Here is a 13,394-nt window from a genome sequence, read left to right as displayed (position 1 = left end):
AACCTAACTAACCTAGGGGCATGGCAAAAAAAATCGGGACTAGTGCAATACTAGCATACATCTCAGGAATTTGCTACCTGGGTTTAGAATCAGCTCGTCACCTTTCTGATAAAATAAAAAGCATCCGGAACGTTGTCTAGCTTGTGTCAGTAACTGTGTTAAACTGTATGAATTCAACCATTTGCTGAAGAGAAAGTTTGGAAGCGAAGGTTCAGCGAAGTGTTTTGCCAGACGCTTAGAATCATACAGAATGATAGATTATATAGACTGGCCTCTGGCTCGAGAAATGGAAACCACAATTTGGGGAACAAATAAATTTAAGAAACCCACATACATTTTCGGAACCTCTTTTTGGCGTCTCCACACTGGGGACGGAACCTTACGCTCCGAAATTGCATGTTGATTTCTTGAAAATATGTCTGTCTCCAATTTCCTTATTTTCAAGTGTCAGTGTTTGTTCTCCAATTTTATTTTTTTCAAGTTTCAATGTTTGGTCTCCAATTTGCTTTTTTTCAAGTTTCAGTGTTTGTTCTCCAATCTGCTTTTTTCAAGTTTCAATGTTTGTTCTCCAATTTGACTTTTTTTCAAGTTTCAATGTTTGTTCTCCAATCTGCTTTTTTTTCAAGTTTCAATGTTTGTTCTCCAATTTGCTTTTTTTTTCAAGTTTCAATGTTCGTTCTCCAATCTGCTTTTTTTTTCAAGTTTCAATGTTTTTTCTCCAATTTGACTTTTTTTCAAGTTTCAATGTTTGTTCTCCAATTTGCTTTTTTTTTCAAGTTTCAGTGTTTGTTCTCCAATTTGCTTTTTTTCAAGTTTCAGTGTTTGTTTTCCAATTTGCTTTTTTTCAAGTTTCAGTGTTTGTTCTCCAATTTGCTTTTTTTCAAGTTTCAGTGTTTGTTCTCCAATTTGCTTTTTTTTTTCAAGTTTCAATTTTGTTCTCCAATCTGCTTTTTTTTCAAGTTTCAGTGTTTGTTCTCCAATTTGCTTTTTTTCAAGTTTCAGTGTTTGTTCTCCAATTTGCTTTTTTTCAAGTTTCAGTGTTTGTTCTCCAATTTGCTTTTTTTCAAGTTTCAGTGTTTGTTCTCCAATTTGCTTTTTTTCAAGTTTCAGAGTTCGGCACTGAACACTGAACTGTCACCATTCTTCCCCCCCAAACCCCCTACCCCCCACCCCCGGCTGCTTTGTAACAATCCACACGTGTTCATCACGAACATCATGTTCTATTCTCTCCTCCCGTTGCCTGGCAAGTGTCATTGGTCGCTGCTGCACACATGCTCTTTTAGTGCGTTACAAGTGTCGTTACGACGTGACTCTGAACTGTGACGCTGCTTTTTTCTGGGGGGAACTGGTATGCTGCACTTTTCAGCATCCCAGAGAAATAATTGCCCCTCTTTTGTTGCACTTGTATCCCTCGTACAGTGGATGGCGAAGCCTTTGTTGTGTCTGTGGCTGCGAAAGACATTCGGATTTAACCGTTTACATCTTACCCGTTGTTTGTGATTGCACGAAGGTAAATATTTTGCTTGCCCTTTTTCCCCCTCTTTTTCTTTTCGCGGTTTGGAATCTTTATTCGCCTGTTGAAAACACAAGTCACAGTCGTGCTTGCATTCCGTTTCGAATTCCCCAGAGCTGACGAGATGGCGGTTTAGGTTAATTTTCGTCTTGGGGGACAAAAAAAAAGTTGCAAATTATAGAGAATATTTCTGTAGGACCTCCATCGTCGTAAAGTGGATAAGGTGCTTTGCAAACTTACAAACAAGTGGGTAAGGCTAGTACTGATGTTAAACGCGTTCGCTCTTATTCCATTCAGAAATTCAGTCAAAGCAGAGAGAGAGAGAGAGAGAGAGAGAGAGAGAGAGAGAGAGAGAGAGAGAGAGAGAGAGAGAAAGGTCCTCACATTTGGTTAAATGATTCCGTAGGAGATGTAAGGAATGAGAGAGAGAGAGAGAGAGAAAAGGTCCCAACATTCCGTTACCTGATTCCGTAGGAGATGTACGGAATGAGAGAGAGAGAGAGAGAATCCTAATATTTCGTTAACTGATTCCGTAGGAGATCTAAGGAATGAGAGAGAGAGAGAGAGAGAGAGAAAAGGTCCCAACATTCCGTTACCTGATTCCGTAGAGATGTACGGAATGAGAGAGAGAGAGATCGATCCTCACATTTCGTTAACTGATTCCGTAGGAGATCTAAGGAATGAGAGAGAGAGAGAAGATCCTCACATTTCGTTGAATGACTGCGCAGGAGACATAAGGAATGACCCTCAGGACTTATGTTGTGCAAGGTAGTCTTTTTCTGCCAAGGAAGGCCTTCGAAATTGATTGACAAGAAAGGTTTTGACGTAATTGGCCACGCTGTATATTACTCGCCTCCACCATGGTTATTTTGGTGATTTCTTCCCTCCCAGGGCGCTGAATAACCAGAAGGAATATTTCGTCTCTCAATCATTTTCTTAGATCTTCAGTATTACACGTCAAAATCCCTTGTCCTAACTCTCGAAGTTGCAGTAATGTGACCGGAAATAATGAGTGAAAAGTCACAAGAATGTAAATGAGAGACTGTATTTTTGCACTACGGTCTGGCCAAACGCTCCTTTGTTTTAACCACTTTTGTATTTTGGAAAAATACAGTCTCTCATTTGCATTATTGTGGATTTTTACTCATTATGTCTTTATGTGTTTATTTTGGGACTTGTTAGGTTTTAATTTTTTTTCGCAGAACTTTGTTGAAGCGTAATTTGCATTTGGTTTTTCAATGTTGGGAAACTCGCTTTAATTTTTTTTTTTTCGTTAAGCGTAACTGTCTCCATTTCCAAAATAGAACACTCATTAATATTATTATCACATTATGTTACGGAGTATTTTTCAAATGTGTCTGTCACTTCGTATCTTAATGCATAGATGTTTTCATTCGTGGCGTTTCATAGATCTGTTGTTCTGCGAACGGGTACTTGTGTTAATATTGCATCTGTATCAATATCCTTGCAGATATCTTTATTTCTTTGAGTTTGTTTGTTTCTTTGTTTGTATGGCAGTGCCAGGCTATGTAATTCGACTATTATTGCCATAGATTGCCCCATTTTTCTGTGACGTGCCCCATTTTTCTGTGACGCTTTTTTTTTTGTCTCAAAAAGTCAGTTTTTTTTTTTACCGTGTTTATTAATACTTTTATTACTCTTTACACGCACCAGACTCTCTCTTTACCCGTTTTTTCAAGAAATAATAGTTTTAAGATAAAGGAATTCATATTAAAACTCTTAAAGGAATGCATATTGAAATCCTTGCAAGCAAAGATAGATAATGATCCTAGCGCAGTAAGACCAAGTTATGCCAATGCCTAAGCGTTACCAACCAAAATGCGACAATTGAGGGAGTGGGCATCGGAAGTTACCAGTGCCATTCTGCCCTAAAATGGAAGACTGCAGTATCTGCAAAAATACAGAACTGAGAAAAATGGTACATACTGCAGCTTTCCCTTGCCTAACTCCTGATTTTGCAGATACTGCAAATAGAACCCTCTAAATAAAGCACTGAAGAATCATTCTGAAACTGCAGTAACTTGTGTATTAGTGTTTCACCAACCGAATAGGTGGCGTATCTCAATTTCGAAAATTTTGCAGATACTGTAGTTTTCCATTTAGGGCAGCATTATTCTCTGTCACTCTGTAGTGCTATTTTCAAGTGCCGTGACCTTGGCCTCCAGGTGTTTGTTAAGCTATAATCATCCATATATTACATTTTCCCTCAATCTGGTATTGTGTTCACATGCGAGCGTACTGTTGATTCCCTTGTGGGAACGTTCCATTGAATGGGTGGGCATTTTGCAATAATAATAATAGTTTTTATAATGACTATATTAATATGGCATTCAGTTCAATTTAAGTAGCTGTCTCAGTGGAGATACTGTCTGAAGCAAAAGTGTATCTTATACGAAAAGTAATTCAGTGATATCTATCTGTGCATGTTTTTAGACTGAATTTCAGCAGTAGGGGATGTTTATCATTCTGTCTCTATAACGAAATACTTTTAGAAAATGTGTATTCAGTCGTTATTGATGCTCGTTGTTTTAGAATATTAATTTTACTAATATTTTTTTCTTTTTTTTTTTTTACAGAATTAAAACTCAGTCATGTTGCGATGTTTCATTTGCCCCTTGACTCAAAAGCAGACCTTACGGAGAAATTGCGCCGTCTTCTTCGTGCTGGGTCTTATCTACGTGTGTTCAAGGTAGGGCCATTGCTTGAATTAGTGGGCCAGTTGACTGGTGTTTTGCCTATTCTTTATTTTTAATGTTGGTTACGGGATGTCTTCTCTCTCTCTCTCTCTCTCTCTCTCTCTCTCTCTCTCTCTCTCTCTCTCTCTCTCTCAGGTAAGATTGTAACCGATTAGCCAGGTGTTCTTTCGCTACCAATGATCTATGTAGCTGTAACTGTTTCTAACCGGTCACATTATTGCGTTACATCCATTGTGCCTGTCACTTCTATTCCAACCCCCCCCCCCATATAACCTTCAGTTCCTTTCTTAGGGCATTATACCCGTCACTTCCTTTCCATGCCCATCACATCCACAACTACTGTCCCATGCCCATAATACCCACCTGATTTCTTTCCAGGAGTTTTAACTTTATTTAGATAATGGCAGATTCATTATTTACGTTTTCTCTCTTTTTATTTTAGATTCCGGAGCATTTATACCTTCATTCTCATTCTCGTCCATCTATTTTTTTTTCTTTTTCGCCGTCCTCTTACTCTCAGTCATCTCTCCTCTTCCTTCCTTCGTCTCTTTCCCCCTCGGTGTTCTTTCTCCTCTTCTGTTATCTGTCGTTTCCACTGTTCTCTCTCTCTCTCTCTCTCTTCTTTTCTTCGTTCACTTCCTTCTGATTGCTTCCTCTTTCTCTTTCTCATGCTACCTCTTCCTGCCCCGCTTTCTTTTTTCTCTGCCATTGCTCTCTCTCTCTCTCTCTCTCTCTCTCTCTCTCTCTCATTTTCCTCATCCTCCAGCCTTGTTGTGAGTCAGTTGAGCTTCAGACTGTCCTCAGTGGGCAGGTTCAATTCCATGTAGCTGATGAAGTTAGAGAATTTATTTCTGGTGATAGAAATTCATTTCTCGCTATAATAATGATTCAGTTCCACAATAAGCTGTAGTCCCGTTGCTAAGTAACCAGTTGGTTCTTAGCCACGTAAAATAAGAATCCTAATCCTTCAGGCCAGCCCTAGGAGAGCTGTTATTAGTCAGCTCAGTGGTCTGGTTAAACTAAGGTATATTTAATTTTTTTCCTCATCCCTTCTCCTTCTCCTCCTTTACTGTAGATCAGTTCTACATAAGTTTCTGCTCTCTCTCTCTCTCTGTTTTTCACATATTTCTCTCTCCCCTTCTCTCTCCCCTTCTCTCTCCATTTTTCCTCTTCCACCTCCCCCATCCCCACTCCTCCTCTCTTACTGTCGACCAGTTCTTATACATAAGTCTCTCTCTCTCTCTCTCTCTCTCTCTCTCTCTCTCTCTCTCTCTCTCTCTCTCTCTCCTTTTCCTATCCCATCTTTCTCCTCCCTCCTCTTCCCCCTCCCCCTGCCCACCCCCACCCTCCTCCCTCTTCCCCCTGCCTCCCCCCTCCCTCCTCCTCCTCCCCTCCCTCCCCCTCCTCCTCCTCCTCCTCCTCCTCCTCCTCCTCCTCCTCCTTGTTTGTTGCCAGATCAGTTCCTCCAGTAAGTTTTTCTTCTTTTTCATCTTCTTCTTTTCAGACAATCGTGGCTTACAGATGAGGCCATCGAGGGCAAACTGGCTGCTCTGGGGGCATCTCCCTGGCGAGGAATCTCGCCTTGGGCGCCTCCGGGATAAACAAGTCAGTCGTTGCCGAGGGGAAGGCTGCAAATGCATCGTCGAAACAGGTCCTTCTGCCTCCCGGTAAAAAGGTACTATTAGTGTGTTCCTTTTTTTTAAGTCCCTTTTGGAGCCGACGGGAAATATCCACAGCCGATATCGTGATTGATGGCAGCTCTTGCGGCTCACCGGCGCCCTCCAGAGGTTGCAGTTCAAAAGAGTTGGCCAATCAGAAGCGAGATTTTAAAGTTTCGGCGAAACCGGCTGTGGATATTAACCGTCAGCTCAAAAAAACTCTATAGAAATAGTAGTAGTAGTAGTAGTATATTTTTATTGATAGTTGTAGTACGTTATTAGTGATAGTATGTCCATTACAATTTTATTGATAGTAGGAGTAGTACATTATCATTAAGAGCAGTATTTGTAGTAAGTGAGATTCCTCTACCCAGCATTTGAGCTACAAGTCTTGACCATAATGAGCCAGTAATGCAACCAGTGCAATTTACAACCAGGCTTCACTGTGTACTCAGAAAAGCAGTTTTATACTATTATATATATATATATATATATATATATATATATATATAATATATATATATATATATATATATATATATATATATATATATATATATTCATAACAGGACCTTATTTAAACTGGACAGTATCTAAGCGGAGTTATTTATTCAGGGAAAGTTACAAGCTTTCCAGGACCAACTGTCCTCATTGCCTGGTAGCCGTAGAATGACCAGACACGTGGCCCATTTGTATTTATGTGTAACGGGGAGGGAATTAATGACTTGCTGTTCCAATTTCGTGTGTTGGCTTTCTTAAATCCTTTAATTATCATCCTTCTCCTTCGATTTCCTCCTTCATATGCATATAAATGCAGCTGGACCACGTGGTTGTTCAATCTATGGCTACCTGGCGATGAAGACAGTTGGCCCTGGAAAGCTTGTAACTTTTCCTGAATAAATATCTCCGCTAGATACCGTTCTGTTTAAATGAAGTCCCGTTATTAACTGTATTAATGCACAGAACAATTGTGTAAGTGATAAAGTTATATATATATATGTTTGTGTGTGTGTTTTTGTATATATATTTATTTACACATATATGTATATATGTGTGTGTTTTGTATATATATTTATTTACACACATATATGTATATAGATATGTAAATTAGACTTGTGTAAATGAATCTCCAGTTAATGGTTTAAAACTAAAGACTCGTGCCCATGGAAGCAATGAATGACAGTCCAATGTTATTGTGGAAGTAAAGTGGTCATATGGACCGCGAATGAAAGGAATAAGGTAAAAACTACTAAGAAAAAATTTTTTACAAAGTGGATATTGGAGTAAGAAGTATAGGGGGAAAGAGAGATGTAGGGTTACGAAGCATCTACTAGGGTGAAGAGAAAGGGCATCAGGCTAGCAACCCCATCCTCAAGATTTGAGTAGTAACTTGTAAGTCGTACACCTTTAGAGACACTTCTTCCAAGGGGAAATAGTGTATGGATATATAGTTATATTTGTGTATATATACTGTATAATGTATATATACCGTATATATTTATATATATAAATATGTATATATATACAGTATATATATACATACATATGTATGTATATATATATACATATATGTATATATGTGTGTATGTATAACTGAATCACGAAGATATGAAACGTGATGAATGTATAAGTAAAGGCAAATGTCACGAAGGGAAAGTGAAACAACGGAGTGGTTGCTAGGCCTTTCGACACGCGGTCCTTTAGTAGCTAGTAAAGGACAGTGTGTCGAAAGGCCCAGCAACCACTCCGTTGTTTCACGTTTCCTTCGTGGCATTTGCCCTCATTTATATGTGTATATATACCAATATTTCTCTGCTCTGTATCACTTCCTCAGAGAGAGAATGACTAAAGAATATATTGCCCTGTGATACAGCTTATATTTTGGGATGAAGTTGTTAGCCTGAGCCCTTCTCCCTCCTCGGCTGTGACCCGCATTAATCAGTTGACTACCAGGTACATTATTTGTATGAATCACTTGACTCGCACCCAGGATTTCATCCTGTCTAGTTAATGATTTCTAGATCTTCTTCTCCTTTCCCCGTAGGGAGATAGTGACGTCAGTGCACCCCACATGGTGCACTGTAGGCATTACTTAATGGTCTTTGCAGCGTCCCTTCCTTAGGCCCCTAGCTGCAACCTCTCACATTTCTTTTACTGTACCTCCATTCATATCTCTTACTTCCATCAGACTTCCACCCTCTTTAAAAATTGTTTCCTAGTGCAATTGCGAGGTTTTCCTCCCGTTACACCTTTCAAACCTTCTTACTGTCAAATGTCCCTTTCAGGGCTCAATGACCTTACAGGTCCCAGCGCTTGGCCTTTGGCCTAAATTCTATAGTCTATTCTTTTCTCTGTTCCCTCTCCTCCTTCCTCTTAAACCTCTGAACTGTAGGCGACTTTCAGCTTATCTTAACTTCAAGAGCCCTTTACCCATACATCCTGCGTTACTTGATTTTATCTTATCTCACTACTCTTCTCTGAAGATGTCTCGCCAGAACACTGACGTTGAGTAATTTTGTGAGGGACAGGTTTCATTTTACTGTCTTTATTCTCGGAATGGTCGCCCTCTTGGATTCTCTTCTCAGTAATTCCCTGAGGAAAAGGTTTTATTTAATTCTTTTTATTCTCAAAATTGTCCACCCCCCCTCTTTTCGTCTCATTATTTTATGCTCAGAAATATTCCTCTCTTGTATTCTCTTTTCAGTAATTCCTGTGGAAAAGGTTTCATTTAATTCTTTTAATTATCAGAATTACCCCCCGATTTTAATTCTCTTTTGAGCAATTATCGTAGGAAAAGGCTTCATTTAATTCTTTTTATGCTCAGAATTATCCCCCTCCTTTAATTCTCCATTCAGCAATTCGGCAGGGAAAAGGTTTCATTAAATTCTTTTTTATGTTCAGAATTATCCCCCGCTTTTAATTCTCGTTTGAGTAATTCTCTTAGGAAAAGGTTTCATTTAATTCTTTTAATTATTAGAATTATCCCCCTCTTTTATTCGCTTTTGAGTAATTCTCTTAGGAAAAGGTTTCCTTTAATTCTTTTAATTATCAGAATTATCCCCTCTTTTATTCTCTTTTGAGTAATTCTCTTAGGAAAAGGTTTCCTTTAATTCTTTTAATTATCAGAATTATCCCCCTCTTTTATTCTCTTTTGAGTAATTCTCTTAGGAAAAGGTTTCCTTTAATTCTTTTAATTATCAGAATTATCCCCCGCTTTTAATTCTCTTTTCGGCAACTCTCCTAGGAAAAAGTTTCATTCAGTTCTTTTCACGCTCAGAATTATCCCCCTCTTTTGCTCTCTTTTCGGCAACTCTCTCAGGAAAAGGTTTCCCCTCACTTCTTTTCATGCTCAGAATTATCCCCCTCTTTTGCTCTCTTTTCGTTAACTCTCTTAGGAAAAGGTTTCGTTCAGCTCTTTTCACGCTCAGAATCATCCCCCTCTTTTGTTCTCTTCTCGGTAACTCTCTTAGGAAAAGGTTTCATTCAGTTCTCTTCACGCTCAGAATTATCCCCCTCTTTTGCTCTCTTTTCAGGTGTGCTTACTCTTACGTTGTTCCGAGGACCTTCCTCCTGTTTCCTAATTTTTTACTTTTATCTTTTCAGCTCCCTCTTTCCAACTCGTCAGCACACGTCAAAAGAGAAATCGCATTGCCACATCCTACAGAAAATTCTGTAAAGGTAAACAGTGGGAAAAAGGCAACATAAATTAATGACTGTCAAGGGAGTCACGACGGTAAAAGGCATGAAGAAGATCAATGATATTAAAAGGGCAGGTGAATGAAATACAAAAATTAAGGTGTTGACTTATCAGTAACGATTGAAAGAGATCCCAAATTACTGGGTTCCCTTTGCTCACTGTGGAGCAGCAGATCGAGAGATGATAGCAAGCAAAAAAGAATAATAAAAGAATTTATGGATTACATATTTAACGAAGGTTGGAGTACACTCGAGGACCACTTTTAGTGTTGATATTGTAAAGATTCTTTTAGCCTCTAAACTTTGGTTCATGTTTTGAAAATACTTCTGCTCATCATGAACTTTCTGTTGTCATTCCATGCCTTAAGTTTGCACTAGAATTTAGGGAAAAACCTGATAGTCATGTATTCATGTATTCAGAGCTCTTTGGAGAGTCAGAACTGATGTAAAATTTCCATATACCAAATAATTTTGTATTGCAAGGATGAAAGGACATTACGCGGTCCATAGGAACACTCATGTATTCAGATTTTTTTGCTTGCACCTGAAACACATTATTTTGAATTTTGATTTTAGTGTATATGTGATATTTTGAATTTTGATTTCAGTGAATATGTGATATTTTGAATCTTGATTTCAGTGTATACGTGGATGCATGAGAATGATACGCAGGTAATCTTAGCATGACTGATCAGGAATAATGAAAACAAGATAGGTAATGTGAGAATGAGTACCACCCCTGTGCCGAATTACAATTCGTGTAGATTGCAAGCAAAATTACGCTATAAATTATATTATATTAGCTTCTGCAATAACGTTAGTCAGAGTTGTGAAGCTACAAAGTAAAATCTGTGCCAAGACGCGACGCGTGTTTTAACTTCATCTGAACTGGGCCAGGAAAGTTTTGGAGAAATCAGACGTAATGATCAGTTATACCTGCGCAGTTGTGACCGCACAGTCGGCTTGTGCAGGCAAAACTGAACCTACTGACGTTCAGGTATACCTGCACAGTTATGCGTGTGGAGGGCTGAAGGCAAAACCGAACGTTCGTGGGTTCAGTTTTGCCTGTACAGGCCGACTGCGCAGGCATAATTGCGCAGGTATAACTGATCGTTAGCGGCGGCCTTGTACGGAAGTATTTCATATCATACAAAAGATCCTTTCGGTCTATGACAATATTATCTTAACCACTGTGTTCTTTTAGTCCTAATGTTATTTTTGGTAAGTGAATTTAGTTATCACGTTGATTGCTTGGTTTGGGGTTCGTCACCTAAATCGGGGTATCACGAAGGAGTTTGTTTCCTTGATTCCCTTGACTTCGAAATGGTCGTATAGGCCTATTAATAGTAAAAGCATCACTTTTGAAGCCTGGGACTTCGCCACGTGCAAGCGTGTTCCCAAATCTAAGTTGAATAGCACAGGTTAGTGCATTGCTGCAATAGCTGGAGGTCCGAATCCAGGTAAAATAAGTAACGGAAAAAAGTCTCAATAATCTTTCCAGATAGTGACCCCCAAGGGTTTTAACCTGGCATGTATCCACCTTTGCGGCGTGTTTAGTACAAGCCCGTTGGGGATTTCCGTAAAAATATAAACAAAAGACTGTAAATATCAAAAAGATAATGAGACCCCCAAGAAATGTTGTGAATTTTTCCCGTGACTTTATTACCGGCCACCATAAATTATTGTGACATTTTCCCGTGACTTTATTTCCTACCCAAAATTGTGACTTTTTTCCCCGTGACTTTATTACCGGCCACCAAAAGTACATAACCGCGTTTGTGGTGGTGGTTTCTCCGCTCAGTCGGCGGCGTATCCCCCGCAGAGCTTTGGATCCCCTACCGCAGTGGTGACTTTTACGCTGGATCCGTGTTCTGACTTCTGATGGTCTCATGAAGTAGTGGTTGACACAAGCTCTAGAAAGTATAGGTAATCTCTAGATCTTGGGGTGATATAGACGACATCGTTTTCGAGAGAAGTTCACCCGTGTTGTGAAGAAGAAGCATCGCAAGTGTCCGTCACCGTCTTCTCCCCCATCTTCTTCCTTCCCCCCTTCGTCTTCCCTTTAGTTTCTTCTTGACGGTACCTCCCCCTACCCCTCCCCCAACACGCACGTCTCAGTTGTGCTACCTTATCCGTTGTGAAAGCTTCCCACAATCAGCAGGAGGGGGATGACTAGGCAGAATCAGGGCCAAGGAAGTAGGGTCTTTATAATTCTCCTGCATTGTTTGGGTTGCACTGTCTTTCCTCGCCCTTGCCAGGCCTGTTGTAACCTTTGCTGATGGTGCTTTTTTTTCATGTTCATTCAAAAGAGAAAACGTCTGGTTTCTATTGGTATTATGGCCTGTATTTACGAGAGGAGAGAATTACATGGTCATGGCATAGGGCACCTCACCCTTAAGAAACGCTAGGCGTACAACCTGCTGCACTGGAAGTTTTGCATAGAACTAGACCTACTTTCAATAAGTATCATTTTCTTGGTAAGTGATTAATCTGGTTTTGTTTATGCAACGCACTCCCTCTGTCATAGGCCTTCACACGGTAAAGCCACCCTTGGATCACTGTAAATATGTCAAGGCTCCTGACAAAGATGTGATAAAGTAAAGAGGCTTCAGATTGTATGTGATATGTAAGTAAACATTATAAATAAATAAATATATATGCATATATGTGTGTGTGTGCGTATGTGGATGTGTATATATATGTTACAGGGAATATGTGAAATCAGGGATTACACGTAATCACTAGGGAATATGTGTAATGACCAATTCCCTTGGGAACATTTGATCTTGGGGCTAGTACTAAACACGGCAAAACAGTGATTTTATCTGCCCAGTTTTGCCGTGTTTAGTCTAAGCCCCTGGGAGGGTCAAATGTGTTTTGCCAATGTATAGTACTGGCCCTTGGGGATCAAATGTCCTTTAGGACATTTGATCACAAGGGGCTAGTACTATTACTGACAAACACATTTGACCTCCCAGGGGCTTATACTAAACACGGCAAAACTGGGTGATAAATCACTGTTTTGCCGTGTTTAGTACTAGCCCTCGGGATCAAATGTTCCCAAGGAATTGGTCATTACACATATTCCCTAGTGATTACGCGTAATCCCTGATTTCACATATTCCCTGTAACATATATGTATATCCATAATCATTAGACCACTCCTAATAACAGCTAAGATAATTTTTTCATCTGTTTATGCAGTTATACATTTAAACTATGCCAGAGTCACTCTGAACTCAAATGCAGGACTGGAAAACCGAGTAAAAGGTTTATACAGTTGGTCAAAATCAACCTCTGAAGATCAGGGATGTATTTCTGGAGCTTAGGAGATCTCCTCCTCCTCCTCCTCCTCCTCCCATCTTCACTCAGACTCCGCCACGAAAATTAAAGTTCAGTCGTTGACAAAATAATTTGGATTGTTCCTTTTTGTCGCTTGCCCAGTTGTGCAATTTGATATACGTAACAAAATCATACGCTAGAGTAAACAGTCTCTGTCAGCCTCCATGTAGTAGCTTGTTGCGACTAGATTTGCTGAGGAAGACTAAACATTCTGTAGTTCGCTTCAGAAAGACACAGACTACAACAAAGGTAGTCTGTAGAGATAAGAACTTGGACACTGCTAAAACAAACGAGACACAGGAGCTTTAAAAAAAAGATGGCCGGTCTGAGAGTGATGCGCCTAGGAAAGCAGAGACCTCGTTTTAGTTTTCTGTAAAAGAAGACTATTGAAATGGCTTTGTCTGTCCGTCTGCATTTTTCTGTCCGCCCTCAGATCTTAAAAATTACTGAGGCTAGAGGGCTGTAAAT

The 13,394-nt window shown here is 39.6% G+C and overlaps 1 protein-coding gene across 2 annotated transcripts in view; it reads left to right on the top strand.

Moving 5' to 3' along the window:
• Positions 1-12,248, top strand: part of LOC136838480 (uncharacterized) — a 135,492-nt gene extending 123,244 nt beyond the window's left edge. Inside the window, exons 1-4 of one of the 2 annotated variants that reach the window (XR_010853006.1) lie at positions 1,306-1,510; positions 4,111-4,223; positions 5,735-5,905; positions 9,492-12,248. The gene's annotated coding sequence lies outside the window, so the exon portion shown is untranslated. Of the gene's footprint in view, positions 1-1,305; positions 1,511-4,110; positions 4,224-5,734; positions 5,906-9,491 lie in introns of those variants that run through there. The other variant, XR_010853007.1, reaches the window with a different exon arrangement.
• The last annotated feature ends 1,146 nt before the right edge of the window (positions 12,249-13,394 follow it).

This window comes from Macrobrachium rosenbergii, chromosome 5, assembly GCF_040412425.1.
Source record: "Macrobrachium rosenbergii isolate ZJJX-2024 chromosome 5, ASM4041242v1, whole genome shotgun sequence".
Lineage (NCBI taxonomy): Eukaryota > Metazoa > Arthropoda > Malacostraca > Decapoda > Palaemonidae > Macrobrachium > Macrobrachium rosenbergii.
The sequence above is the reverse complement of the archived record's forward strand: the minus strand, read 5'-3'. Positions and strand labels throughout refer to the sequence as shown.